Source organism: Pseudorasbora parva, chromosome 6 (genome assembly GCF_024679245.1).
Source record: "Pseudorasbora parva isolate DD20220531a chromosome 6, ASM2467924v1, whole genome shotgun sequence".
NCBI lineage: Eukaryota > Metazoa > Chordata > Actinopteri > Cypriniformes > Gobionidae > Pseudorasbora > Pseudorasbora parva.
The window spans coordinates 48279600-48306723 of record NC_090177.1 but is presented as its reverse complement, the minus strand read 5'-3'; the positions used below and the strand labels follow the sequence as shown (position 1 = coordinate 48306723).

Below are 27124 nucleotides of genomic sequence, written 5' to 3'. Positions count from 1 at the left end.
GTCGTAGAGACCTGAAACTTTGAGGGATGGTACTAGCCACTCGCTCTACAACATCACCAAGGCTGGCCCCCCGATGGGCCCGGCACGAAATGGCTCGTAGCTCCCAAACCGCACGCCGCAGAACCAAGTGTCTTATATCATCGGAATCCTTGGCTCGAGCCGAGCGAGACGCATGCCTCGGATTCGAAGGTTGCGCTGGCGAAATTTTCGGGTATTTGGGATTTTGTGAAAAACCTACTTTTGCACACTAGTCCTAGGTCTTTTGCCCGATCTGGCCCAAACCAGTGCAGAAAGATTCTCTGGAGTCTGACTGTCCGTCCAGATCGGAAAAAAAGTGGGAATTTCGATTCAGCTTGGCGGCGGCAGGCCGAAACCTACGGGCTGGGCGAGGCGGGGTCTGCTAGAACGGCTATAGCTCTTGGACGGAACGAGACAATTTCACCCAAGCCGGTACACCCGTGCACGGGCTCAGTCTGGGGTCAGGCGAGAAAGGACGCGGTGAATGGCCACCTAGTGGCGCTTTAAAATGAAAAAGCAACAACATGAGAGCGGCTATAGGCGAACGTATGTCGCGTGCTTTTTCACAGCACGCGCACGAGACAGTCGTACCATACGACAGAAAACCTCCATCCGAACAACTTTGCCTTTGGGACCACTGCTGTCAATCAACTCGTCCGTTGAATATCAAAGTTTGTGGGAAAAACCACATTCGGCAAACCGGTCGCAGGTTTCGACAACCTCGATGAAAACAAACGCAGTTCAGTTCTCTGAACTCTCCGGGTCACTGGCTGACACAGCAGAAAGAGACAGAAACATAACAAAACTGGTGCAACTTCACCCTTTGGGGCAGTGGGCGGCGCCACAAGCGTCAAGAACCGCACGCTTTTTCCCTCCACGCTATCTGCTTTTAACCAGTGTGTACAGGGGAGAGCGCGAACGCAGTCCCCCACTACCATAAATTATGCAGTCGAGATTCCCACATTTGGGGAATTCGCAGGGGTCAGCACAACCGGAGTGCAGTGGCCGAGCCTCGCCCTGGGTGAACCACCTTCCTGATCATGGTGTCTCCCCTGCCAGGTAAGTATGAGTTGCCTGGCCTCCAGGCAGAGGCGCCCTATCCCCCTTCGCCATCCTCAAACACGGTGACCTTCCCCTCCCCCAAGAAAAGGAAGGACGGGGCACCTTCCATTGCTTGACTGCTGCGTGCGTGCGTGCGTGCGTGACCTTGATTTGAATCAGGTGTCCCTAATCCATCCAACACAAACCCCTGATTCGACTCATCAGCTCGTTGGTAAAGACTCTCAAATAAGAGGGACATCAAAAAACGTGCTGTGACGGTGATGAGTCAGCCGGCCGGCAACCGACGCTTTTGTTCTTCTTTTTTCCCTATGCTCATATGACCGCAGCTTGCTGCTTTCTCTGTGGCACGGTCATCGTTGCGTCACCTCATCGTCATTCTGTATGCGCTTCCTGCGTATTTCTGTATTCTCTGACAAAAAAAATTCCAGTGGTGTTGTTGGTTCTTCTATTAGTCACAACAATTCGCAGTCCCCAAAAAGGGGAAGCACACCGTTCCTGGAGGCACTGCAATACCAGGTCGATGCGTGGAGTGGACGGAGCAAGCCCCGGTTCCGGCTCCATGTGCCAAAAATCAATTTAATATGCAGTCCCCGGATAGGGGACGTATCAGATATTAAACTGATAAGAACAGATACTACACTTGATCTTAGCCAAAAGGCCGAGAAGCGATGACACAATGACGCAGCGGCAGGGGAGCCGGCAAAGGCGACGCCCATCTGGGAAGCGGTGAGGGGGGGAGGGTTGGCAAAGGCCTTACGTCGTAGAGACCTGAAACTTTGAGGGATGGTACTAGCCACTCGCTCTACAACATCACCAAGGCTGGCCCCCCGATGGGCCCGGCACGAAATGGCTCGTAGCTCCCAAACCGCACGCCGCAGAACCAAGTGTCTTATATCATCGGAATCCTTGGCTCGAGCCGAGCGAGACGCATGCCTCGGATTCGAAGGTTGCGCTGGCGAAATTTTCGGGTATTTGGGATTTTGTGAAAAACCTACTTTTGCACACTAGTCCTAGGTCTTTTGCCCGATCTGGCCCAAACCAGTGCAGAAAGATTCTCTGGAGTCTGACTGTCCGTCCAGATCGGAAAAAAAGTGGGAATTTCGATTCAGCTTGGCGGCGGCAGGCCGAAACCTACGGGCTGGGCGAGGCGGGGTCTGCTAGAACGGCTATAGCTCTTGGACGGAACGAGACAATTTCACCCAAGCCGGTACACCCGTGCACGGGCTCAGTCTGGGGTCAGGCGAGAAAGGACGCGGTGAATGGCCACCTAGTGGCGCTTTAAAATGAAAAAGCAACAACATGAGAGCGGCTATAGGCGAACGTATGTCGCGTGCTTTTTCACAGCACGCGCACGAGACAGTCGTACCATACGACAGAAAACCTCCATCCGAACAACTTTGCCTTTGGGACCACTGCTGTCAATCAACTCGTCCGTTGAATATCAAAGTTTGTGGGAAAAACCACATTCGGCAAACCGGTCGCAGGTTTCGACAACCTCGATGAAAACAAACGCAGTTCAGTTCTCTGAACTCTCCGGGTCACTGGCTGACACAGCAGAAAGAGACAGAAACATAACAAAACTGGTGCAACTTCACCCTTTGGGGCAGTGGGCGGCGCCACAAGCGTCAAGAACCGCACGCTTTTTCCCTCCACGCTATCTGCTTTTAACCAGTGTGTACAGGGGAGAGCGCGAACGCAGTCCCCCACTACCATAAATTATGCAGTCGAGATTCCCACATTTGGGGAATTCGCAGGGGTCAGCACAACCGGAGTGCAATGGCCGAGCCTCGCCCTGGGTGAACCACCTTCCTGATCATGGTGTCTCCCCTGCCAGGTAAGTATGAGTTGCCTGGCCTCCAGGCAGAGGCGCCCTATCCCCCTTCGCCATCCTCAAACACGGTGACCTTCCCCTCCCCCAAGAAAAGGAAGGACGGGGCACCTTCCATTGCTTGACTGCTGCGTGCGTGCGTGCGTGACCTTGATTTGAATCAGGTGTCCCTAATCCATCCAACACAAACCCCTGATTCGACTCATCAGCTCGTTGGTAAAGACTCTCAAATAAGAGGGACATCAAAAAACGTGCTGTGACGGTGATGAGTCAGCCGGCCGGCAACCGACGCTTTTGTTCTTCTTTTTTCCCTATGCTCATATGACCGCAGCTTGCTGCTTTCTCTGTGGCACGGTCATCGTTGCGTCACCTCATCGTCATTCTGTATGCGCTTCCTGCGTATTTCTGTATTCTCTGACAAAAAAAATTCCAGTGGTGTTGTTGGTTCTTCTATTAGTCACAACAATTCGCAGTCCCCAAAAAGGGGAAGCACACCGTTCCTGGAGGCACTGCAATACCAGGTCGATGCGTGGAGTGGACGGAGCAAGCCCCGGTTCCGGCTCCATGTGCCAAAAATCAATTTAATATGCAGTCCCCGGATAGGGGACGTATCAGATATTAAACTGATAAGAACAGATACTACACTTGATCTTAGCCAAAAGGCCGAGAAGCGATGACACAATGACGCAGCGGCAGGGGAGCCGGCAAAGGCGACGCCCATCTGGGAAGCGGTGAGGGGGGGAGGGTTGGCAAAGGCCTTACGTCGTAGAGACCTGAAACTTTGAGGGATGGTACTAGCCACTCGCTCTACAACATCACCAAGGCTGGCCCCCCGATGGGCCCGGCACGAAATGGCTCGTAGCTCCCAAACCGCACGCCGCAGAACCAAGTGTCTTATATCATCGGAATCCTTGGCTCGAGCCGAGCGAGACGCATGCCTCGGATTCGAAGGTTGCGCTGGCGAAATTTTCGGGTATTTGGGATTTTGTGAAAAACCTACTTTTGCACACTAGTCCTAGGTCTTTTGCCCGATCTGGCCCAAACCAGTGCAGAAAGATTCTCTGGAGTCTGACTGTCCGTCCAGATCGGAAAAAAAGTGGGAATTTCGATTCAGCTTGGCGGCGGCAGGCCGAAACCTACGGGCTGGGCGAGGCGGGGTCTGCTAGAACGGCTATAGCTCTTGGACGGAACGAGACAATTTCACCCAAGCCGGTACACCCGTGCACGGGCTCAGTCTGGGGTCAGGCGAGAAAGGACGCGGTGAATGGCCACCTAGTGGCGCTTTAAAATGAAAAAGCAACAACATGAGAGCGGCTATAGGCGAACGTATGTCGCGTGCTTTTTCACAGCACGCGCACGAGACAGTCGTACCATACGACAGAAAACCTCCATCCGAACAACTTTGCCTTTGGGACCACTGCTGTCAATCAACTCGTCCGTTGAATATCAAAGTTTGTGGGAAAAACCACATTCGGCAAACCGGTCGCAGGTTTCGACAACCTCGATGAAAACAAACGCAGTTCAGTTCTCTGAACTCTCCGGGTCACTGGCTGACACAGCAGAAAGAGACAGAAACATAACAAAACTGGTGCAACTTCACCCTTTGGGGCAGTGGGCGGCGCCACAAGCGTCAAGAACCGCACGCTTTTTCCCTCCACGCTATCTGCTTTTAACCAGTGTGTACAGGGGAGAGCGCGAACGCAGTCCCCCACTACCATAAATTATGCAGTCGAGATTCCCACATTTGGGGAATTCGCAGGGGTCAGCACAACCGGAGTGCAATGGCCGAGCCTCGCCCTGGGTGAACCACCTTCCTGATCATGGTGTCTCCCCTGCCAGGTAAGTATGAGTTGCCTGGCCTCCAGGCAGAGGCGCCCTATCCCCCTTCGCCATCCTCAAACACGGTGACCTTCCCCTCCCCCAAGAAAAGGAAGGACGGGGCACCTTCCATTGCTTGACTGCTGCGTGCGTGCGTGCGTGACCTTGATTTGAATCAGGTGTCCCTAATCCATCCAACACAAACCCCTGATTCGACTCATCAGCTCGTTGGTAAAGACTCTCAAATAAGAGGGACATCAAAAAACGTGCTGTGACGGTGATGAGTCAGCCGGCCGGCAACCGACGCTTTTGTTCTTCTTTTTTCCCTATGCTCATATGACCGCAGCTTGCTGCTTTCTCTGTGGCACGGTCATCGTTGCGTCACCTCATCGTCATTCTGTATGCGCTTCCTGCGTATTTCTGTATTCTCTGACAAAAAAAATTCCAGTGGTGTTGTTGGTTCTTCTATTAGTCACAACAATTCGCAGTCCCCAAAAAGGGGAAGCACACCGTTCCTGGAGGCACTGCAATACCAGGTCGATGCGTGGAGTGGACGGAGCAAGCCCCGGTTCCGGCTCCATGTGCCAAAAATCAATTTAATATGCAGTCCCCGGATAGGGGACGTATCAGATATTAAACTGATAAGAACAGATACTACACTTGATCTTAGCCAAAAGGCCGAGAAGCGATGACACAATGACGCAGCGGCAGGGGAGCCGGCAAAGGCGACGCCCATCTGGGAAGCGGTGAGGGGGGGAGGGTTGGCAAAGGCCTTACGTCGTAGAGACCTGAAACTTTGAGGGATGGTACTAGCCACTCGCTCTACAACATCACCAAGGCTGGCCCCCCGATGGGCCCGGCACGAAATGGCTCGTAGCTCCCAAACCGCACGCCGCAGAACCAAGTGTCTTATATCATCGGAATCCTTGGCTCGAGCCGAGCGAGACGCATGCCTCGGATTCGAAGGTTGCGCTGGCGAAATTTTCGGGTATTTGGGATTTTGTGAAAAACCTACTTTTGCACACTAGTCCTAGGTCTTTTGCCCGATCTGGCCCAAACCAGTGCAGAAAGATTCTCTGGAGTCTGACTGTCCGTCCAGATCGGAAAAAAAGTGGGAATTTCGATTCAGCTTGGCGGCGGCAGGCCGAAACCTACGGGCTGGGCGAGGCGGGGTCTGCTAGAACGGCTATAGCTCTTGGACGGAACGAGACAATTTCACCCAAGCCGGTACACCCGTGCACGGGCTCAGTCTGGGGTCAGGCGAGAAAGGACGCGGTGAATGGCCACCTAGTGGCGCTTTAAAATGAAAAAGCAACAACATGAGAGCGGCTATAGGCGAACGTATGTCGCGTGCTTTTTCACAGCACGCGCACGAGACAGTCGTACCATACGACAGAAAACCTCCATCCGAACAACTTTGCCTTTGGGACCACTGCTGTCAATCAACTCGTCCGTTGAATATCAAAGTTTGTGGGAAAAACCACATTCGGCAAACCGGTCGCAGGTTTCGACAACCTCGATGAAAACAAACGCAGTTCAGTTCTCTGAACTCTCCGGGTCACTGGCTGACACAGCAGAAAGAGACAGAAACATAACAAAACTGGTGCAACTTCACCCTTTGGGGCAGTGGGCGGCGCCACAAGCGTCAAGAACCGCACGCTTTTTCCCTCCACGCTATCTGCTTTTAACCAGTGTGTACAGGGGAGAGCGCGAACGCAGTCCCCCACTACCATAAATTATGCAGTCGAGATTCCCACATTTGGGGAATTCGCAGGGGTCAGCACAACCGGAGTGCAATGGCCGAGCCTCGCCCTGGGTGAACCACCTTCCTGATCATGGTGTCTCCCCTGCCAGGTAAGTATGAGTTGCCTGGCCTCCAGGCAGAGGCGCCCTATCCCCCTTCGCCATCCTCAAACACGGTGACCTTCCCCTCCCCCAAGAAAAGGAAGGACGGGGCACCTTCCATTGCTTGACTGCTGCGTGCGTGCGTGCGTGCGTGACCTTGATTTGAATCAGGTGTCCCTAATCCATCCAACACAAACCCCTGATTCGACTCATCAGCTCGTTGGTAAAGACTCTCAAATAAGAGGGACATCAAAAAACGTGCTGTGACGGTGATGAGTCAGCCGGCCGGCAACCGACGCTTTTGTTCTTCTTTTTTCCCTATGCTCATATGACCGCAGCTTGCTGCTTTCTCTGTGGCACGGTCATCGTTGCGTCACCTCATCGTCATTCTGTATGCGCTTCCTGCGTATTTCTGTATTCTCTGACAAAAAAAATTCCAGTGGTGTTGTTGGTTCTTCTATTAGTCACAACAATTCGCAGTCCCCAAAAAGGGGAAGCACACCGTTCCTGGAGGCACTGCAATACCAGGTCGATGCGTGGAGTGGACGGAGCAAGCCCCGGTTCCGGCTCCATGTGCCAAAAATCAATTTAATATGCAGTCCCCGGATAGGGGACGTATCAGATATTAAACTGATAAGAACAGATACTACACTTGATCTTAGCCAAAAGGCCGAGAAGCGATGACACAATGACGCAGCGGCAGGGGAGCCGGCAAAGGCGACGCCCATCTGGGAAGCGGTGAGGGGGGGAGGGTTGGCAAAGGCCTTACGTCGTAGAGACCTGAAACTTTGAGGGATGGTACTAGCCACTCGCTCTACAACATCACCAAGGCTGGCCCCCCGATGGGCCCGGCACGAAATGGCTCGTAGCTCCCAAACCGCACGCCGCAGAACCAAGTGTCTTATATCATCGGAATCCTTGGCTCGAACCGAGCGAGACGCATGCCTCGGATTCGAAGGTTGCGCTGGCGAAATTTTCGGGTATTTGGGATTTTGTGAAAAACCTACTTTTGCACACTAGTCCTAGGTCTTTTGCCCGATCTGGCCCAAACCAGTGCAGAAAGATTCTCTGGAGTCTGACTGTCCGTCCAGATCGGAAAAAAAGTGGGAATTTCGATTCAGCTTGGCGGCGGCAGGCCGAAACCTACGGGCTGGGCGAGGCGGGGTCTGCTAGAACGGCTATAGCTCTTGGACGGAACGAGACAATTTCACCCAAGCCGGTACACCCGTGCACGGGCTCAGTCTGGGGTCAGGCGAGAAAGGACGCGGTGAATGGCCACCTAGTGGCGCTTTAAAATGAAAAAGCAACAACATGAGAGCGGCTATAGGCGAACGTATGTCGCGTGCTTTTTCACAGCACGCGCACGAGACAGTCGTACCATACGACAGAAAACCTCCATCCGAACAACTTTGCCTTTGGGACCACTGCTGTCAATCAACTCGTCCGTTGAATATCAAAGTTTGTGGGAAAAACCACATTCGGCAAACCGGTCGCAGGTTTCGACAACCTCGATGAAAACAAACGCAGTTCAGTTCTCTGAACTCTCCGGGTCACTGGCTGACACAGCAGAAAGAGACAGAAACATAACAAAACTGGTGCAACTTCACCCTTTGGGGCAGTGGGCGGCGCCACAAGCGTCAAGAACCGCACGCTTTTTCCCTCCACGCTATCTGCTTTTAACCAGTGTGTACAGGGGAGAGCGCGAACGCAGTCCCCCACTACCATAAATTATGCAGTCGAGATTCCCACATTTGGGGAATTCGCAGGGGTCAGCACAACCGGAGTGCAATGGCCGAGCCTCGCCCTGGGTGAACCACCTTCCTGATCATGGTGTCTCCCCTGCCAGGTAAGTATGAGTTGCCTGGCCTCCAGGCAGAGGCGCCCTATCCCCCTTCGCCATCCTCAAACACGGTGACCTTCCCCTCCCCCAAGAAAAGGAAGGACGGGGCACCTTCCATTGCTTGACTGCTGCGTGCGTGCGTGCGTGACCTTGATTTGAATCAGGTGTCCCTAATCCATCCAACACAAACCCCTGATTCGACTCATCAGCTCGTTGGTAAAGACTCTCAAATAAGAGGGACATCAAAAAACGTGCTGTGACGGTGATGAGTCAGCCGGCCGGCAACCGACGCTTTTGTTCTTCTTTTTTCCCTATGCTCATATGACCGCAGCTTGCTGCTTTCTCTGTGGCACGGTCATCGTTGCGTCACCTCATCGTCATTCTGTATGCGCTTCCTGCGTATTTCTGTATTCTCTGACAAAATTCCAGTGGTGTTGTTGGTTCTTCTATTAGTCACAACAATTCGCAGTCCCCAAAAAGGGGAAGCACACCGTTCCTGGAGGCACTGCAATACCAGGTCGATGCGTGGAGTGGACGGAGCAAGCCCCGGTTCCGGCTCCATGTGCCAAAAATCAATTTAATATGCAGTCCCCGGATAGGGGACGTATCAGATATTAAACTGATAAGAACAGATACTACACTTGATCTTAGCCAAAAGGCCGAGAAGCGATGACACAATGACGCAGCGGCAGGGGAGCCGGCAAAGGCGACGCCCATCTGGGAAGCGGTGAGGGGGGGAGGGTTGGCAAAGGCCTTACGTCGTAGAGACCTGAAACTTTGAGGGATGGTACTAGCCACTCGCTCTACAACATCACCAAGGCTGGCCCCCCGATGGGCCCGGCACGAAATGGCTCGTAGCTCCCAAACCGCACGCCGCAGAACCAAGTGTCTTATATCATCGGAATCCTTGGCTCGAGCCGAGCGAGACGCATGCCTCGGATTCGAAGGTTGCGCTGGCGAAATTTTCGGGTATTTGGGATTTTGTGAAAAACCTACTTTTGCACACTAGTCCTAGGTCTTTTGCCCGATCTGGCCCAAACCAGTGCAGAAAGATTCTCTGGAGTCTGACTGTCCGTCCAGATCGGAAAAAAAGTGGGAATTTCGATTCAGCTTGGCGGCGGCAGGCCGAAACCTACGGGCTGGGCGAGGCGGGGTCTGCTAGAACGGCTATAGCTCTTGGACGGAACGAGACAATTTCACCCAAGCCGGTACACCCGTGCACGGGCTCAGTCTGGGGTCAGGCGAGAAAGGACGCGGTGAATGGCCACCTAGTGGCGCTTTAAAATGAAAAAGCAACAACATGAGAGCGGCTATAGGCGAACGTATGTCGCGTGCTTTTTCACAGCACGCGCACGAGACAGTCGTACCATACGACAGAAAACCTCCATCCGAACAACTTTGCCTTTGGGACCACTGCTGTCAATCAACTCGTCCGTTGAATATCAAAGTTTGTGGGAAAAACCACATTCGGCAAACCGGTCGCAGGTTTCGACAACCTCGATGAAAACAAACGCAGTTCAGTTCTCTGAACTCTCCGGGTCACTGGCTGACACAGCAGAAAGAGACAGAAACATAACAAAACTGGTGCAACTTCACCCTTTGGGGCAGTGGGCGGCGCCACAAGCGTCAAGAACCGCACGCTTTTTCCCTCCACGCTATCTGCTTTTAACCAGTGTGTACAGGGGAGAGCGCGAACGCAGTCCCCCACTACCATAAATTATGCAGTCGAGATTCCCACATTTGGGGAATTCGCAGGGGTCAGCACAACCGGAGTGCAATGGCCGAGCCTCGCCCTGGGTGAACCACCTTCCTGATCATGGTGTCTCCCCTGCCAGGTAAGTATGAGTTGCCTGGCCTCCAGGCAGAGGCGCCCTATCCCCCTTCGCCATCCTCAAACACGGTGACCTTCCCCTCCCCCAAGAAAAGGAAGGACGGGGCACCTTCCATTGCTTGACTGCTGCGTGCGTGCGTGCGTGACCTTGATTTGAATCAGGTGTCCCTAATCCATCCAACACAAACCCCTGATTCGACTCATCAGCTCGTTGGTAAAGACTCTCAAATAAGAGGGACATCAAAAAACGTGCTGTGACGGTGATGAGTCAGCCGGCCGGCAACCGACGCTTTTGTTCTTCTTTTTTCCCTATGCTCATATGACCGCAGCTTGCTGCTTTCTCTGTGGCACGGTCATCGTTGCGTCACCTCATCGTCATTCTGTATGCGCTTCCTGCGTATTTCTGTATTCTCTGACAAAATTCCAGTGGTGTTGTTGGTTCTTCTATTAGTCACAACAATTCGCAGTCCCCAAAAAGGGGAAGCACACCGTTCCTGGAGGCACTGCAATACCAGGTCGATGCGTGGAGTGGACGGAGCAAGCCCCGGTTCCGGCTCCATGTGCCAAAAATCAATTTAATATGCAGTCCCCGGATAGGGGACGTATCAGATATTAAACTGATAAGAACAGATACTACACTTGATCTTAGCCAAAAGGCCGAGAAGCGATGACACAATGACGCAGCGGCAGGGGAGCCGGCAAAGGCGACGCCCATCTGGGAAGCGGTGAGGGGGGGAGGGTTGGCAAAGGCCTTACGTCGTAGAGACCTGAAACTTTGAGGGATGGTACTAGCCACTCGCTCTACAACATCACCAAGGCTGGCCCCCCGATGGGCCCGGCACGAAATGGCTCGTAGCTCCCAAACCGCACGCCGCAGAACCAAGTGTCTTATATCATCGGAATCCTTGGCTCGAGCCGAGCGAGACGCATGCCTCGGATTCGAAGGTTGCGCTGGCGAAATTTTCGGGTATTTGGGATTTTGTGAAAAACCTACTTTTGCACACTAGTCCTAGGTCTTTTGCCCGATCTGGCCCAAACCAGTGCAGAAAGATTCTCTGGAGTCTGACTGTCCGTCCAGATCGGAAAAAAAGTGGGAATTTCGATTCAGCTTGGCGGCGGCAGGCCGAAACCTACGGGCTGGGCGAGGCGGGGTCTGCTAGAACGGCTATAGCTCTTGGACGGAACGAGACAATTTCACCCAAGCCGGTACACCCGTGCACGGGCTCAGTCTGGGGTCAGGCGAGAAAGGACGCGGTGAATGGCCACCTAGTGGCGCTTTAAAATGAAAAAGCAACAACATGAGAGCGGCTATAGGCGAACGTATGTCGCGTGCTTTTTCACAGCACGCGCACGAGACAGTCGTACCATACGACAGAAAACCTCCATCCGAACAACTTTGCCTTTGGGACCACTGCTGTCAATCAACTCGTCCGTTGAATATCAAAGTTTGTGGGAAAAACCACATTCGGCAAACCGGTCGCAGGTTTCGACAACCTCGATGAAAACAAACGCAGTTCAGTTCTCTGAACTCTCCGGGTCACTGGCTGACACAGCAGAAAGAGACAGAAACATAACAAAACTGGTGCAACTTCACCCTTTGGGGCAGTGGGCGGCGCCACAAGCGTCAAGAACCGCACGCTTTTTCCCTCCACGCTATCTGCTTTTAACCAGTGTGTACAGGGGAGAGCGCGAACGCAGTCCCCCACTACCATAAATTATGCAGTCGAGATTCCCACATTTGGGGAATTCGCAGGGGTCAGCACAACCGGAGTGCAATGGCCGAGCCTCGCCCTGGGTGAACCACCTTCCTGATCATGGTGTCTCCCCTGCCAGGTAAGTATGAGTTGCCTGGCCTCCAGGCAGAGGCGCCCTATCCCCCTTCGCCATCCTCAAACACGGTGACCTTCCCCTCCCCCAAGAAAAGGAAGGACGGGGCACCTTCCATTGCTTGACTGCTGCGTGCGTGCGTGCGTGACCTTGATTTGAATCAGGTGTCCCTAATCCATCCAACACAAACCCCTGATTCGACTCATCAGCTCGTTGGTAAAGACTCTCAAATAAGAGGGACATCAAAAAACGTGCTGTGACGGTGATGAGTCAGCCGGCCGGCAACCGACGCTTTTGTTCTTCTTTTTTCCCTATGCTCATATGACCGCAGCTTGCTGCTTTCTCTGTGGCACGGTCATCGTTGCGTCACCTCATCGTCATTCTGTATGCGCTTCCTGCGTATTTCTGTATTCTCTGACAAAAAAAATTCCAGTGGTGTTGTTGGTTCTTCTATTAGTCACAACAATTCGCAGTCCCCAAAAAGGGGAAGCACACCGTTCCTGGAGGCACTGCAATACCAGGTCGATGCGTGGAGTGGACGGAGCAAGCCCCGGTTCCGGCTCCATGTGCCAAAAATCAATTTAATATGCAGTCCCCGGATAGGGGACGTATCAGATATTAAACTGATAAGAACAGATACTACACTTGATCTTAGCCAAAAGGCCGAGAAGCGATGACACAATGACGCAGCGGCAGGGGAGCCGGCAAAGGCGACGCCCATCTGGGAAGCGGTGAGGGGGGGAGGGTTGGCAAAGGCCTTACGTCGTAGAGACCTGAAACTTTAGCCCCGTTTCCACCACAGGAACTTTACCCAGGAACTAGGAACTTTGGGTGGTACTTCGTGTGTTTAGACCGCAGGAACCAGGGTATAAATGAAGTTCCGGGTAAATATTTCCCCCTCCAAACGGCCCTGCTCGCGAGGTAGTACTTTTTCAAAGTTCAGGAACTTTCGAGGGCGGGACTTGGGCGCTGAACATGCTGATTGGTTGAGCTCACGCAGCATAGTTCAACCGGCTTTTTTAAAAGTCTTTTGCGAGGTTCGTTCTGCGTTCAATAAATATCAGTCTTGCTCTCTGTCTGGTGGCGCGGTCGTCTCAGCCATCTCACGTTCAATGTCCGTAATAGCTGATAATAATATACATTGTCATTTTAAATCTAGCTTTACGAGCTTTCTGAATATGCTGCATGCTGCTGAATCTGCATATTAGTGCTCTTTTCTGTCGTTGTTAATTACCTCTTTAGTAAACCTATACATAACCAGCAAAAGCAGCACAGCTTGAATCTCTTCCATACTCGTTATTAATTTTTTTTCACCATGTAAACGACCTGACCGATTACTTTTAAGTGTGTGTCCTTACATGACGTGACGGCGCGCGCCGCGCTCATGTTGACAAGAGAGGAAAGTACATTTTTCTGAGGGGTAAACTTTTTATTTCGTGAGTTATGAAGATAATGTTGGAGTAATGACACAGCGTATATTGCCCCAGGCAGTTTTTACTTTAACTGCGCCTGACAGAAGATTTTTTTTTCTGAGATGATTATTACACTTTACAACAAATAGCTATAACTAATACTGTATTAGTCCTGGTGGCCGTTAAGAGTTGCTATGGCTGCAGTAAACACACTCCAGCTGCTGGAGAAAACAGCGTTGACATTTTTGATGCGGCAGACAAACTGCATGTGACAAAATGATTGCGATTGAAAGTCATCACATGTAAACACCAGATCGGTTTAGATAACGTCTCATGTAAACAGTTCACTAAATCTTTCAATCGGTACACTTAAAAATGATTACATGTCCTTCACTGATTTGGAGGAGCAGTCGCGCGCAGTCCTACATCACCGGACTAATTTGCCTAATCTTCTCGGAACTTTATCGCGGTCGAAACGCAGACAGCTGCAGGTCTGGGGGGGAGAAAAGTTCCTGTAAAAAAGTTCCTGGTACAAATTGTTCCGGGTAATTTTGGTGGAAACGGGGCTTTTGAGGGATGGTACTAGCCACTCGCTCTACAACATCACCAAGGCTGGCCCCCCGATGGGCCCGGCACGAAATGGCTCGTAGCTCCCAAACCGCACGCCGCAGAACCAAGTGTCTTATATCATCGGAATCCTTGGCTCGAGCCGAGCGAGACGCATGCCTCGGATTCGAAGGTTGCGCTGGCGAAATTTTCGGGTATTTGGGATTTTGTGAAAAACCTACTTTTGCACACTAGTCCTAGGTCTTTTGCCCGATCTGGCCCAAACCAGTGCAGAAAGATTCTCTGGAGTCTGACTGTCCGTCCAGATCGGAAAAAAAGTGGGAATTTCGATTCAGCTTGGCGGCGGCAGGCCGAAACCTACGGGCTGGGCGAGGCGGGGTCTGCTAGAACGGCTATAGCTCTTGGACGGAACGAGACAATTTCACCCAAGCCGGTACACCCGTGCACGGGCTCAGTCTGGGGTCAGGCGAGAAAGGACGCGGTGAATGGCCACCTAGTGGCGCTTTAAAATGAAAAAGCAACAACATGAGAGCGGCTATAGGCGAACGTATGTCGCGTGCTTTTTCACAGCACGCGCACGAGACAGTCGTACCATACGACAGAAAACCTCCATCCGAACAACTTTGCCTTTGGGACCACTGCTGTCAATCAACTCGTCCGTTGAATATCAAAGTTTGTGGGAAAAACCACATTCGGCAAACCGGTCGCAGGTTTCGACAACCTCGATGAAAACAAACGCAGTTCAGTTCTCTGAACTCTCCGGGTCACTGGCTGACACAGCAGAAAGAGACAGAAACATAACAAAACTGGTGCAACTTCACCCTTTGGGGCAGTGGGCGGCGCCACAAGCGTCAAGAACCGCACGCTTTTTCCCTCCACGCTATCTGCTTTTAACCAGTGTGTACAGGGGAGAGCGCGAACGCAGTCCCCCACTACCATAAATTATGCAGTCGAGATTCCCACATTTGGGGAATTCGCAGGGGTCAGCACAACCGGAGTGCAATGGCCGAGCCTCGCCCTGGGTGAACCACCTTCCTGATCATGGTGTCTCCCCTGCCAGGTAAGTATGAGTTGCCTGGCCTCCAGGCAGAGGCGCCCTATCCCCCTTCGCCATCCTCAAACACGGTGACCTTCCCCTCCCCCAAGAAAAGGAAGGACGGGGCACCTTCCATTGCTTGACTGCTGCGTGCGTGCGTGCGTGACCTTGATTTGAATCAGGTGTCCCTAATCCATCCAACACAAACCCCTGATTCGACTCATCAGCTCGTTGGTAAAGACTCTCAAATAAGAGGGACATCAAAAAACGTGCTGTGACGGTGATGAGTCAGCCGGCCGGCAACCGACGCTTTTGTTCTTCTTTTTTCCCTATGCTCATATGACCGCAGCTTGCTGCTTTCTCTGTGGCACGGTCATCGTTGCGTCACCTCATCGTCATTCTGTATGCGCTTCCTGCGTATTTCTGTATTCTCTGACAAAAAAAATTCCAGTGGTGTTGTTGGTTCTTCTATTAGTCACAACAATTCGCAGTCCCCAAAAAGGGGAAGCACACCGTTCCTGGAGGCACTGCAATACCAGGTCGATGCGTGGAGTGGACGGAGCAAGCCCCGGTTCCGGCTCCATGTGCCAAAAATCAATTTAATATGCAGTCCCCGGATAGGGGACGTATCAGATATTAAACTGATAAGAACAGATACTACACTTGATCTTAGCCAAAAGGCCGAGAAGCGATGACACAATGACGCAGCGGCAGGGGAGCCGGCAAAGGCGACGCCCATCTGGGAAGCGGTGAGGGGGGGAGGGTTGGCAAAGGCCTTACGTCGTAGAGACCTGAAACTTTGAGGGATGGTACTAGCCACTCGCTCTACAACATCACCAAGGCTGGCCCCCCGATGGGCCCGGCACGAAATGGCTCGTAGCTCCCAAACCGCACGCCGCAGAACCAAGTGTCTTATATCATCGGAATCCTTGGCTCGAGCCGAGCGAGACGCATGCCTCGGATTCGAAGGTTGCGCTGGCGAAATTTTCGGGTATTTGGGATTTTGTGAAAAACCTACTTTTGCACACTAGTCCTAGGTCTTTTGCCCGATCTGGCCCAAACCAGTGCAGAAAGATTCTCTGGAGTCTGACTGTCCGTCCAGATCGGAAAAAAAGTGGGAATTTCGATTCAGCTTGGCGGCGGCAGGCCGAAACCTACGGGCTGGGCGAGGCGGGGTCTGCTAGAACGGCTATAGCTCTTGGACGGAACGAGACAATTTCACCCAAGCCGGTACACCCGTGCACGGGCTCAGTCTGGGGTCAGGCGAGAAAGGACGCGGTGAATGGCCACCTAGTGGCGCTTTAAAATGAAAAAGCAACAACATGAGAGCGGCTATAGGCGAACGTATGTCGCGTGCTTTTTCACAGCACGCGCACGAGACAGTCGTACCATACGACAGAAAACCTCCATCCGAACAACTTTGCCTTTGGGACCACTGCTGTCAATCAACTCGTCCGTTGAATATCAAAGTTTGTGGGAAAAACCACATTCGGCAAACCGGTCGCAGGTTTCGACAACCTCGATGAAAACAAACGCAGTTCAGTTCTCTGAACTCTCCGGGTCACTGGCTGACACAGCAGAAAGAGACAGAAACATAACAAAACTGGTGCAACTTCACCCTTTGGGGCAGTGGGCGGCGCCACAAGCGTCAAGAACCGCACGCTTTTTCCCTCCACGCTATCTGCTTTTAACCAGTGTGTACAGGGGAGAGCGCGAACGCAGTCCCCCACTACCATAAATTATGCAGTCGAGATTCCCACATTTGGGGAATTCGCAGGGGTCAGCACAACCGGAGTGCAATGGCCGAGCCTCGCCCTGGGTGAACCACCTTCCTGATCATGGTGTCTCCCCTGCCAGGTAAGTATGAGTTGCCTGGCCTCCAGGCAGAGGCGCCCTATCCCCCTTCGCCATCCTCAAACACGGTGACCTTTCCCTCCCCCAAGAAAAGGAAGGACGGGGCACCTTCCATTGCTTGACTGCTGCGTGCGTGCGTGCGTGACCTTGATTTGAATCAGGTGTCCCTAATCCATCCAACACAAACCCCTGATTCGACTCATCAGCTCGTTGGTAAAGACTCTCAAATAAGAGGGACATCAAAAAACGTGCTGTGACGGTGATGAGTCAGCCGGCCGGCAACCGACGCTTTTGTTCTTCTTTTTTCCCTATGCTCATATGACCGCAGCTTGCTGCTTTCTCTGTGGCACGGTCATCGTTGCGTCACCTCATCGTCATTCTGTATGCGCTTCCTGCGTATTTCTGTATTCTCTGACAAAAAAAATTCCAGTGGTGTTGTTGGTTCTTCTATTAGTCACAACAATTCGCAGTCCCCAAAAAGGGGAAGCACACCGTTCCTGGAGGCACTGCAATACCAGGTCGATGCGTGGAGTGGACGGAGCAAGCCCCGGTTCCGGCTCCATGTGCCAAAAATCAATTTAATATGCAGTCCCCGGATAGGGGACGTATCAGATATTAAACTGATAAGAACAGATACTACACTTGATCTTAGCCAAAAGGCCGAGAAGCGATGACACAATGACGCAGCGGCAGGGGAGCCGGCAAAGGCGACGCCCATCTGGGAAGCGGTGAGGGGGGGAGGGTTGGCAAAGGCCTTACGTCGTAGAGACCTGAAACTTTGAGGGATGGTACTAGCCACTCGCTCTACAACATCACCAAGGCTGGCCCCCCGATGGGCCCGGCACGAAATGGCTCGTAGCTCCCAAACCGCACGCCGCAGAACCAAGTGTCTTATATCATCGGAATCCTTGGCTCGAGCCGAGCGAGACGCATGCCTCGGATTCGAAGGTTGCGCTGGCGAAATTTTCGGGTATTTGGGATTTTGTGAAAAACCTACTTTTGCACACTAGTCCTAGGTCTTTTGCCCGATCTGGCCCAAACCAGTGCAGAAAGATTCTCTGGAGTCTGACTGTCCGTCCAGATCGGAAAAAAAGTGGGAATTTCGATTCAGCTTGGCGGCGGCAGGCCGAAACCTACGGGCTGGGCGAGGCGGGGTCTGCTAGAACGGCTATAGCTCTTGGACGGAACGAGACAATTTCACCCAAGCCGGTACACCCGTGCACGGGCTCAGTCTGGGGTCAGGCGAGAAAGGACGCGGTGAATGGCCACCTAGTGGCGCTTTAAAATGAAAAAGCAACAACATGAGAGCGGCTATAGGCGAACGTATGTCGCGTGCTTTTTCACAGCACGCGCACGAGACAGTCGTACCATACGACAGAAAACCTCCATCCGAACAACTTTGCCTTTGGGACCACTGCTGTCAATCAACTCGTCCGTTGAATATCAAAGTTTGTGGGAAAAACCACATTCGGCAAACCGGTCGCAGGTTTCGACAACCTCGATGAAAACAAACGCAGTTCAGTTCTCTGAACTCTCCGGGTCACTGGCTGACACAGCAGAAAGAGACAGAAACATAACAAAACTGGTGCAACTTCACCCTTTGGGGCAGTGGGCGGCGCCACAAGCGTCAAGAACCGCACGCTTTTTCCCTCCACGCTATCTGCTTTTAACCAGTGTGTACAGGGGAGAGCGCGAACGCAGTCCCCCACTACCATAAATTATGCAGTCGAGATTCCCACATTTGGGGAATTCGCAGGGGTCAGCACAACCGGAGTGCAATGGCCGAGCCTCGCCCTGGGTGAACCACCTTCCTGATCATGGTGTCTCCCCTGCCAGGTAAGTATGAGTTGCCTGGCCTCCAGGCAGAGGCGCCCTATCCCCCTTCGCCATCCTCAAACACGGTGACCTTCCCCTCCCCCAAGAAAAGGAAGGACGGGGCACCTTCCATTGCTTGACTGCTGCGTGCGTGCGTGCGTGACCTTGATTTGAATCAGGTGTCCCTAATCCATCCAACACAAACCCCTGATTCGACTCATCAGCTCGTTGGTAAAGACTCTCAAATAAGAGGGACATCAAAAAACGTGCTGTGACGGTGATGAGTCAGCCGGCCGGCAACCGACGCTTTTGTTCTTCTTTTTTCCCTATGCTCATATGACCGCAGCTTGCTGCTTTCTCTGTGGCACGGTCATCGTTGCGTCACCTCATCGTCATTCTGTATGCGCTTCCTGCGTATTTCTGTATTCTCTGACAAAAAAAATTCCAGTGGTGTTGTTGGTTCTTCTATTAGTCACAACAATTCGCAGTCCCCAAAAAGGGGAAGCACACCGTTCCTGGAGGCACTGCAATACCAGGTCGATGCGTGGAGTGGACGGAGCAAGCCCCGGTTCCGGCTCCATGTGCCAAAAATCAATTTAATATGCAGTCCCCGGATAGGGGACGTATCAGATATTAAACTGATAAGAACAGATACTACACTTGATCTTAGCCAAAAGGCCGAGAAGCGATGACACAATGACGCAGCGGCAGGGGAGCCGGCAAAGGCGACGCCCATCTGGGAAGCGGTGAGGGGGGGAGGGTTGGCAAAGGCCTTACGTCGTAGAGACCTGAAACTTTGAGGGATGGTACTAGCCACTCGCTCTACAACATCACCAAGGCTGGCCCCCCGATGGGCCCGGCACGAAATGGCTCGTAGCTCCCAAACCGCACGCCGCAGAACCAAGTGTCTTATATCATCGGAATCCTTGGCTCGAGCCGAGCGAGACGCATGCCTCGGATTCGAAGGTTGCGCTGGCGAAATTTTCGGGTATTTGGGATTTTGTGAAAAACCTACTTTTGCACACTAGTCCTAGGTCTTTTGCCCGATCTGGCCCAAACCAGTGCAGAAAGATTCTCTGGAGTCTGACTGTCCGTCCAGATCGGAAAAAAAGTGGGAATTTCGATTCAGCTTGGCGGCGGCAGGCCGAAACCTACGGGCTGGGCGAGGCGGGGTCTGCTAGAACGGCTATAGCTCTTGGACGGAACGAGACAATTTCACCCAAGCCGGTACACCCGTGCACGGGCTCAGTCTGGGGTCAGGCGAGAAAGGACGCGGTGAATGGCCACCTAGTGGCGCTTTAAAATGAAAAAGCAACAACATGAGAGCGGCTATAGGCGAACGTATGTCGCGTGCTTTTTCACAGCACGCGCACGAGACAGTCGTACCATACGACAGAAAACCTCCATCCGAACAACTTTGCCTTTGGGACCACTGCTGTCAATCAACTCGTCCGTTGAATATCAAAGTTTGTGGGAAAAACCACATTCGGCAAACCGGTCGCAGGTTTCGACAACCTCGATGAAAACAAACGCAGTTCAGTTCTCTGAACTCTCCGGGTCACTGGCTGACACAGCAGAAAGAGACAGAAACATAACAAAACTGGTGCAACTTCACCCTTTGGGGCAGTGGGCGGCGCCACAAGCGTCAAGAACCGCACGCTTTTTCCCTCCACGCTATCTGCTTTTAACCAGTGTGTACAGGGGAGAGCGCGAACGCAGTCCCCCACTACCATAAATTATGCAGTCGAGATTCCCACATTTGGGGAATTCGCAGGGGTCAGCACAACCGGAGTGCAATGGCCGAGCCTCGCCCTGGGTGAACCACCTTCCTGATCATGGTGTCTCCCCTGCCAGGTAAGTATGAGTTGCCTGGCCTCCAGGCAGAGGCGCCCTATCCCCCTTCGCCATCCTCAAACACGGTGACCTTCCCCTCCCCCAAGAAAAGGAAGGACGGGGCACCTTCCATTGCTTGACTGCTGCGTGCGTGCGTGCGTGACCTTGATTTGAATCAGGTGTCCCTAATCCATCCAACACAAACCCCTGATTCGACTCATCAGCTCGTTGGTAAAGACTCTCAAATAAGAGGGACATCAAAAAACGTGCTGTGACGGTGATGAGTCAGCCGGCCGGCAACCGACGCTTTTGTTCTTCTTTTTTCCCTATGCTCATATGACCGCAGCTTGCTGCTTTCTCTGTGGCACGGTCATCGTTGCGTCACCTCATCGTCATTCTGTATGCGCTTCCTGCGTATTTCTGTATTCTCTGACAAAATTCCAGTGGTGTTGTTGGTTCTTCTATTAGTCACAACAATTCGCAGTCCCCAAAAAGGGGAAGCACACCGTTCCTGGAGGCACTGCAATACCAGGTCGATGCGTGGAGTGGACGGAGCAAGCCCCGGTTCCGGCTCCATGTGCCAAAAATCAATTTAATATGCAGTCCCCGGATAGGGGACGTATCAGATATTAAACTGATAAGAACAGATACTACACTTGATCTTAGCCAAAAGGCCGAGAAGCGATGACACAATGACGCAGCGGCAGGGGAGCCGGCAAAGGCGACGCCCATCTGGGAAGCGGTGAGGGGGGGAGGGTTGGCAAAGGCCTTACGTCGTAGAGACCTGAAACTTTAGCCCCGTTTCCACCACAGGAACTTTACCCAGGAACTAGGAACTTTGGGTGGTACTTCGTGTGTTTAGACCGCAGGAACCAGGGTATAAATGAAGTTCCGGGTAAATATTTCCCCCTCCAAACGGCCCTGCTCGCGAGGTAGTACTTTTTCAAAGTTCAGGAACTTTCGAGGGCGGGACTTGGGCGCTGAACATGCTGATTGGTTGAGCTCACGCAGCATAGTTCAACCGGCTTTTTTAAAAGTCTTTTGCGAGGTTCGTTCTGCGTTCAATAAATATCAGTCTTGCTCTCTGTCTGGTGGCGCGGTCGTCTCAGCCATCTCACGTTCAATGTCCGTAATAGCTGATAATAATATACATTGTCATTTTAAATCTAGCTTTACGAGCTTTCTGAATATGCTGCATGCTGCTGAATCTGCATATTAGTGCTCTTTTCTGTCGTTGTTAATTACCTCTTTAGTAAACCTATACATAACCAGCAAAAGCAGCACAGCTTGAATCTCTTCCATACTCGTTATTAATTTTTTTTCACCATGTAAACGACCTGACCGATTACTTTTAAGTGTGTGTCCTTACATGACGTGACGGCGCGCGCCGCGCTCATGTTGACAAGAGAGGAAAGTACATTTTTCTGAGGGGTAAACTTTTTATTTCGTGAGTTATGAAGATAATGTTGGAGTAATGACACAGCGTATATTGCCCCAGGCAGTTTTTACTTTAACTGCGCCTGACAGAAGATTTTTTTTTCTGAGATGATTATTACACTTTACAACAAATAGCTATAACTAATACTGTATTAGTCCTGGTGGCCGTTAAGAGTTGCTATGGCTGCAGTAAACACACTCCAGCTGCTGGAGAAAACAGCGTTGACATTTTTGATGCGGCAGACAAACTGCATGTGACAAAATGATTGCGATTGAAAGTCATCACATGTAAACACCAGATCGGTTTAGATAACGTCTCATGTAAACAGTTCACTAAATCTTTCAATCGGTACACTTAAAAATGATTACATGTCCTTCACTGATTTGGAGGAGCAGTCGCGCGCAGTCCTACATCACCGGACTAATTTGCCTAATCTTCTCGGAACTTTATCGCGGTCGAAACGCAGACAGCTGCAGGTCTGGGGGGGAGAAAAGTTCCTGTAAAAAAGTTCCTGGTACAAATTGTTCCGGGTAATTTTGGTGGAAACGGGGCTTTTGAGGGATGGTACTAGCCACTCGCTCTACAACATCACCAAGGCTGGCCCCCCGATGGGCCCGGCACGAAATGGCTCGTAGCTCCCAAACCGCACGCCGCAGAACCAAGTGTCTTATATCATCGGAATCCTTGGCTCGAGCCGAGCGAGACGCATGCCTCGGATTCGAAGGTTGCGCTGGCGAAATTTTCGGGTATTTGGGATTTTGTGAAAAACCTACTTTTGCACACTAGTCCTAGGTCTTTTGCCCGATCTGGCCAAAACCAGTGCAGAAAGATTCTCTGGAGTCTGACTGTCCGTCCAGATCGGAAAAAAAGTGGGAATTTCGATTCAGCTTGGCGGCGGCAGGCCGAAACCTACGGGCTGGGCGAGGCGGGGTCTGCTAGAACGGCTATAGCTCTTGGACGGAACGAGACAATTTCACCCAAGCCGGTACACCCGTGCACGGGCTCAGTCTGGGGTCAGGCGAGAAAGGACGCGGTGAATGGCCACCTAGTGGCGCTTTAAAATGAAAAAGCAACAACATGAGAGCGGCTATAGGCGAACGTATGTCGCGTGCTTTTTCACAGCACGCGCACGAGACAGTCGTACCATACGACAGAAAACCTCCATCCGAACAACTTTGCCTTTGGGACCACTGCTGTCAATCAACTCGTCCGTTGAATATCAAAGTTTGTGGGAAAAACCACATTCGGCAAACCGGTCGCAGGTTTCGACAACCTCGATGAAAACAAACGCAGTTCAGTTCTCTGAACTCTCCGGGTCACTGGCTGACACAGCAGAAAGAGACAGAAACATAACAAAACTGGTGCAACTTCACCCTTTGGGGCAGTGGGCGGCGCCACAAGCGTCAAGAACCGCACGCTTTTTCCCTCCACGCTATCTGCTTTTAACCAGTGTGTACAGGGGAGAGCGCGAACGCAGTCCCCCACTACCATAAATTATGCAGTCGAGATTCCCACATTTGGGGAATTCGCAGGGGTCAGCACAACCGGAGTGCAATGGCCGAGCCTCGCCCTGGGTGAACCACCTTCCTGATCATGGTGTCTCCCCTGCCAGGTAAGTATGAGTTGCCTGGCCTCCAGGCAGAGGCGCCCTATCCCCCTTCGCCATCCTCAAACACGGTGACCTTCCCCTCCCCCAAGAAAAGGAAGGACGGGGCACCTTCCATTGCTTGACTGCTGCGTGCGTGCGTGCGTGACCTTGATTTGAATCAGGTGTCCCTAATCCATCCAACACAAACCCCTGATTCGACTCATCAGCTCGTTGGTAAAGACTCTCAAATAAGAGGGACATCAAAAAACGTGCTGTGACGGTGATGAGTCAGCCGGCCGGCAACCGACGCTTTTGTTCTTCTTTTTTCCCTATGCTCATATGACCGCAGCTTGCTGCTTTCTCTGTGGCACGGTCATCGTTGCGTCACCTCATCGTCATTCTGTATGCGCTTCCTGCGTATTTCTGTATTCTCTGACAAAAAAAATTCCAGTGGTGTTGTTGGTTCTTCTATTAGTCACAACAATTCGCAGTCCCCAAAAAGGGGAAGCACACCGTTCCTGGAGGCACTGCAATACCAGGTCGATGCGTGGAGTGGACGGAGCAAGCCCCGGTTCCGGCTCCATGTGCCAAAAATCAATTTAATATGCAGTCCCCGGATAGGGGACGTATCAGATATTAAACTGATAAGAACAGATACTACACTTGATCTTAGCCAAAAGGCCGAGAAGCGATGACACAATGACGCAGCGGCAGGGGAGCCGGCAAAGGCGACGCCCATCTGGGAAGCGGTGAGGGGGGGAGGGTTGGCAAAGGCCTTACGTCGTAGAGACCTGAAACTTTGAGGGATGGTACTAGCCACTCGCTCTACAACATCACCAAGGCTGGCCCCCCGATGGGCCCGGCACGAAATGGCTCGTAGCTCCCAAACCGCACGCCGCAGAACCAAGTGTCTTATATCATCGGAATCCTTGGCTCGAGCCGAGCGAGACGCATGCCTCGGATTCGAAGGTTGCGCTGGCGAAATTTTCGGGTATTTGGGATTTTGTGAAAAACCTACTTTTGCACACTAGTCCTAGGTCTTTTGCCCGATCTGGCCCAAACCAGTGCAGAAAGATTCTCTGGAGTCTGACTGTCCGTCCAGATCGGAAAAAAAGTGGGAATTTCGATTCAGCTTGGCGGCGGCAGGCCGAAACCTACGGGCTGGGCGAGGCGGGGTCTGCTAGAACGGCTATAGCTCTTGGACGGAACGAGACAATTTCACCCAAGCCGGTACACCCGTGCACGGGCTCAGTCTGGGGTCAGGCGAGAAAGGACGCGGTGAATGGCCACCTAGTGGCGCTTTAAAATGAAAAAGCAACAACATGAGAGCGGCTATAGGCGAACGTATGTCGCGTGCTTTTTCACAGCACGCGCACGAGACAGTCGTACCATACGACAGAAAACCTCCATCCGAACAACTTTGCCTTTGGGACCACTGCTGTCAATCAACTCGTCCGTTGAATATCAAAGTTTGTGGGAAAAACCACATTCGGCAAACCGGTCGCAGGTTTCGACAACCTCGATGAAAACAAACGCAGTTCAGTTCTCTGAACTCTCCGGGTCACTGGCTGACACAGCAGAAAGAGACAGAAACATAACAAAACTGGTGCAACTTCACCCTTTGGGGCAGTGGGCGGCGCCACAAGCGTCAAGAACCGCACGCTTTTTCCCTCCACGCTATCTGCTTTTAACCAGTGTGTACAGGGGAGAGCGCGAACGCAGTCCCCCACTACCATAAATTATGCAGTCGAGATTCCCACATTTGGGGAATTCGCAGGGGTCAGCACAACCGGAGTGCAATGGCCGAGCCTCGCCCTGGGTGAACCACCTTCCTGATCATGGTGTCTCCCCTGCCAGGTAAGTATGAGTTGCCTGGCCTCCAGGCAGAGGCGCCCTATCCCCCTTCGCCATCCTCAAACACGGTGACCTTCCCCTCCCCCAAGAAAAGGAAGGACGGGGCACCTTCCATTGCTTGACTGCTGCGTGCGTGCGTGCGTGACCTTGATTTGAATCAGGTGTCCCTAATCCATCCAACACAAACCCCTGATTCGACTCATCAGCTCGTTGGTAAAGACTCTCAAATAAGAGGGACATCAAAAAACGTGCTGTGACGGTGATGAGTCAGCCGGCCGGCAACCGACGCTTTTGTTCTTCTTTTTTCCCTATGCTCATATGACCGCAGCTTGCTGCTTTCTCTGTGGCACGGTCATCGTTGCGTCACCTCATCGTCATTCTGTATGCGCTTCCTGCGTATTTCTGTATTCTCTGACAAAATTCCAGTGGTGTTGTTGGTTCTTCTATTAGTCACAACAATTCGCAGTCCCCAAAAAGGGGAAGCACACCGTTCCTGGAGGCACTGCAATACCAGGTCGATGCGTGGAGTGGACGGAGCAAGCCCCGGTTCCGGCTCCATGTGCCAAAAATCAATTTAATATGCAGTCCCCGGATAGGGGACGTATCAGATATTAAACTGATAAGAACAGATTTTTTCTTTCGAAAAGTTTTATTGTTACATTTTTTCATATTGATTTCAATTCATTTTCATATTTATGCCACACATTTCTTTTTTTCTTTTTTTAAAAAATAAAAATACATAGTTACACCGATTAAAACACAAGACAATATTTTGTTAAAATCAGTTGATGTGTTGTGTAAAAGTCCATGTATGTCAGTGTGGTGTTAAAAGAGGGATAAAATGAATGAAAACAATAAATATATTCATGATAAAACAGACTAAAACGTGACAATTAAAACTTCATCTCTTGTAAAGGATCGAGGGTGAGCCCCTAAAAAACATGTCCATTCACTCCAGTTCTCCAGAACAGGCTCAAGACTCCTCGCTTCCAGAGCCCAGCGGAGATCCCCTCTCCTCCGGCCCGCTGGCCCGCTGTTCCCGTAGCCAGAGTGGTGAGGGTGCATCTACGGGCGGCCAAGGTCGGTGGTGGCCGGGACCTTCTCGTGTGGCCTCGGCCCCCCCATCCGAATAACGACGTGCGGCCCACCCTGCAGCGCTGATCTTATCCTCTGCTCGCTCGCGTGGAGGGGGACCGTCACGCGTTTCCCCACCAGCAGGTTTCTGGTGACCCAGATGGCATCCTTTATCAGGTTAAGGGTGAGCCAGAGCGATGCAAATTCTTGTGTTGTTAGGGCTTTTAGGCCCTGACCCACCCCTAGGATGGCGAGCTTGTAATCCACCTGGGCCCCACCCGCTGGCAGGCACGGGAAAAACAGGGGGCCGGCCCTGGCCCACAGGTCCCGCGCAGCACCGCACTCCCAGAGCAGATGGTAGACGGTCTCCGGGGATTTACACCCGGACCGTGGGCAGGTGGGATTTTTGGCCATGCCTCTGGAGTGCATAACCGCCCTGACCGGGAGGATCTCATGAGCCACCATCCACGCCAAGTCCTTAAGCCTGTTCTGGAGAGCTGGGTGGGCAACGTTCCTCCAAACTTCTTTGGCCTCACTTGGCGTGAGGCCTGGAACTGGGCTCACCTTTTCTCGATCCTGCACAA

At 52.2% G+C, this 27124-nt stretch overlaps 25 non-coding genes and 1 pseudogene across 25 annotated transcripts; all 26 read right to left on the bottom strand.

Moving 5' to 3' along the window:
• Positions 1 to 921: 921 nt before the first annotated feature.
• Positions 922 to 1085, bottom strand: LOC137079707 (U1 spliceosomal RNA). Its single transcript, XR_010905651.1, has one exon. It is a non-coding gene; the product is annotated as a U1 spliceosomal RNA (small nuclear RNA).
• A 474-nt stretch (positions 1086 to 1559) lies between these two features.
• On the bottom strand, positions 1560 to 1750 carry LOC137079908 (U2 spliceosomal RNA). The gene has a single exon (XR_010905837.1). It is a non-coding gene; the product is annotated as a U2 spliceosomal RNA (small nuclear RNA).
• Positions 1751 to 2758: 1008 nt separating this feature from the next.
• LOC137080407 (U1 spliceosomal RNA) lies at positions 2759 to 2922 on the bottom strand. Its single transcript, XR_010906259.1, has one exon. It is a non-coding gene; the product is annotated as a U1 spliceosomal RNA (small nuclear RNA).
• A 470-nt stretch (positions 2923 to 3392) lies between these two features.
• LOC137079907 (U2 spliceosomal RNA) lies at positions 3393 to 3583 on the bottom strand. The gene has a single exon (XR_010905836.1). It is a non-coding gene; the product is annotated as a U2 spliceosomal RNA (small nuclear RNA).
• Positions 3584 to 4591: 1008 nt separating this feature from the next.
• LOC137080405 (U1 spliceosomal RNA) lies at positions 4592 to 4755 on the bottom strand. Its single transcript, XR_010906257.1, has one exon. It is a non-coding gene; the product is annotated as a U1 spliceosomal RNA (small nuclear RNA).
• A 470-nt stretch (positions 4756 to 5225) lies between these two features.
• Positions 5226 to 5416, bottom strand: LOC137079906 (U2 spliceosomal RNA). Its single transcript, XR_010905835.1, has one exon. It is a non-coding gene; the product is annotated as a U2 spliceosomal RNA (small nuclear RNA).
• A 1008-nt stretch (positions 5417 to 6424) lies between these two features.
• LOC137080404 (U1 spliceosomal RNA) lies at positions 6425 to 6588 on the bottom strand. The gene has a single exon (XR_010906256.1). It is a non-coding gene; the product is annotated as a U1 spliceosomal RNA (small nuclear RNA).
• Positions 6589 to 7062: 474 nt separating this feature from the next.
• On the bottom strand, positions 7063 to 7253 carry LOC137079905 (U2 spliceosomal RNA). The gene has a single exon (XR_010905834.1). It is a non-coding gene; the product is annotated as a U2 spliceosomal RNA (small nuclear RNA).
• A 1008-nt stretch (positions 7254 to 8261) lies between these two features.
• Positions 8262 to 8425, bottom strand: LOC137080403 (U1 spliceosomal RNA). The gene has a single exon (XR_010906255.1). It is a non-coding gene; the product is annotated as a U1 spliceosomal RNA (small nuclear RNA).
• A 466-nt stretch (positions 8426 to 8891) lies between these two features.
• On the bottom strand, positions 8892 to 9082 carry LOC137079903 (U2 spliceosomal RNA). Its single transcript, XR_010905832.1, has one exon. It is a non-coding gene; the product is annotated as a U2 spliceosomal RNA (small nuclear RNA).
• Positions 9083 to 10090: 1008 nt separating this feature from the next.
• LOC137080402 (U1 spliceosomal RNA) lies at positions 10091 to 10254 on the bottom strand. The gene has a single exon (XR_010906254.1). It is a non-coding gene; the product is annotated as a U1 spliceosomal RNA (small nuclear RNA).
• A 466-nt stretch (positions 10255 to 10720) lies between these two features.
• On the bottom strand, positions 10721 to 10911 carry LOC137079902 (U2 spliceosomal RNA). Its single transcript, XR_010905831.1, has one exon. It is a non-coding gene; the product is annotated as a U2 spliceosomal RNA (small nuclear RNA).
• A 1008-nt stretch (positions 10912 to 11919) lies between these two features.
• LOC137080401 (U1 spliceosomal RNA) lies at positions 11920 to 12083 on the bottom strand. Its single transcript, XR_010906253.1, has one exon. It is a non-coding gene; the product is annotated as a U1 spliceosomal RNA (small nuclear RNA).
• Positions 12084 to 12553: 470 nt separating this feature from the next.
• LOC137079901 (U2 spliceosomal RNA) lies at positions 12554 to 12744 on the bottom strand. The gene has a single exon (XR_010905830.1). It is a non-coding gene; the product is annotated as a U2 spliceosomal RNA (small nuclear RNA).
• A 2208-nt stretch (positions 12745 to 14952) lies between these two features.
• Positions 14953 to 15116, bottom strand: LOC137080400 (U1 spliceosomal RNA). The gene has a single exon (XR_010906252.1). It is a non-coding gene; the product is annotated as a U1 spliceosomal RNA (small nuclear RNA).
• A 470-nt stretch (positions 15117 to 15586) lies between these two features.
• On the bottom strand, positions 15587 to 15777 carry LOC137079899 (U2 spliceosomal RNA). Its single transcript, XR_010905829.1, has one exon. It is a non-coding gene; the product is annotated as a U2 spliceosomal RNA (small nuclear RNA).
• Positions 15778 to 16785: 1008 nt separating this feature from the next.
• Positions 16786 to 16949, bottom strand: LOC137080399 (U1 spliceosomal RNA). Its single transcript, XR_010906251.1, has one exon. It is a non-coding gene; the product is annotated as a U1 spliceosomal RNA (small nuclear RNA).
• A 470-nt stretch (positions 16950 to 17419) lies between these two features.
• Positions 17420 to 17610, bottom strand: LOC137079898 (U2 spliceosomal RNA). The gene has a single exon (XR_010905828.1). It is a non-coding gene; the product is annotated as a U2 spliceosomal RNA (small nuclear RNA).
• Positions 17611 to 18618: 1008 nt separating this feature from the next.
• LOC137080398 (U1 spliceosomal RNA) lies at positions 18619 to 18782 on the bottom strand. Its single transcript, XR_010906250.1, has one exon. It is a non-coding gene; the product is annotated as a U1 spliceosomal RNA (small nuclear RNA).
• Positions 18783 to 19252: 470 nt separating this feature from the next.
• On the bottom strand, positions 19253 to 19443 carry LOC137079897 (U2 spliceosomal RNA). Its single transcript, XR_010905827.1, has one exon. It is a non-coding gene; the product is annotated as a U2 spliceosomal RNA (small nuclear RNA).
• A 1008-nt stretch (positions 19444 to 20451) lies between these two features.
• On the bottom strand, positions 20452 to 20615 carry LOC137080397 (U1 spliceosomal RNA). The gene has a single exon (XR_010906249.1). It is a non-coding gene; the product is annotated as a U1 spliceosomal RNA (small nuclear RNA).
• Positions 20616 to 21081: 466 nt separating this feature from the next.
• On the bottom strand, positions 21082 to 21272 carry LOC137079896 (U2 spliceosomal RNA). The gene has a single exon (XR_010905826.1). It is a non-coding gene; the product is annotated as a U2 spliceosomal RNA (small nuclear RNA).
• Positions 21273 to 23480: 2208 nt separating this feature from the next.
• Positions 23481 to 23644, bottom strand: LOC137080396 (U1 spliceosomal RNA). The gene has a single exon (XR_010906248.1). It is a non-coding gene; the product is annotated as a U1 spliceosomal RNA (small nuclear RNA).
• Positions 23645 to 24114: 470 nt separating this feature from the next.
• On the bottom strand, positions 24115 to 24305 carry LOC137079895 (U2 spliceosomal RNA). Its single transcript, XR_010905825.1, has one exon. It is a non-coding gene; the product is annotated as a U2 spliceosomal RNA (small nuclear RNA).
• A 1008-nt stretch (positions 24306 to 25313) lies between these two features.
• Positions 25314 to 25477, bottom strand: LOC137080394 (U1 spliceosomal RNA). The gene has a single exon (XR_010906246.1). It is a non-coding gene; the product is annotated as a U1 spliceosomal RNA (small nuclear RNA).
• Positions 25478 to 25943: 466 nt separating this feature from the next.
• LOC137080102 (U2 spliceosomal RNA) lies at positions 25944 to 26117 on the bottom strand (annotated as a pseudogene).
• Positions 26118 to 27124: the final 1007 nt, after the last annotated feature.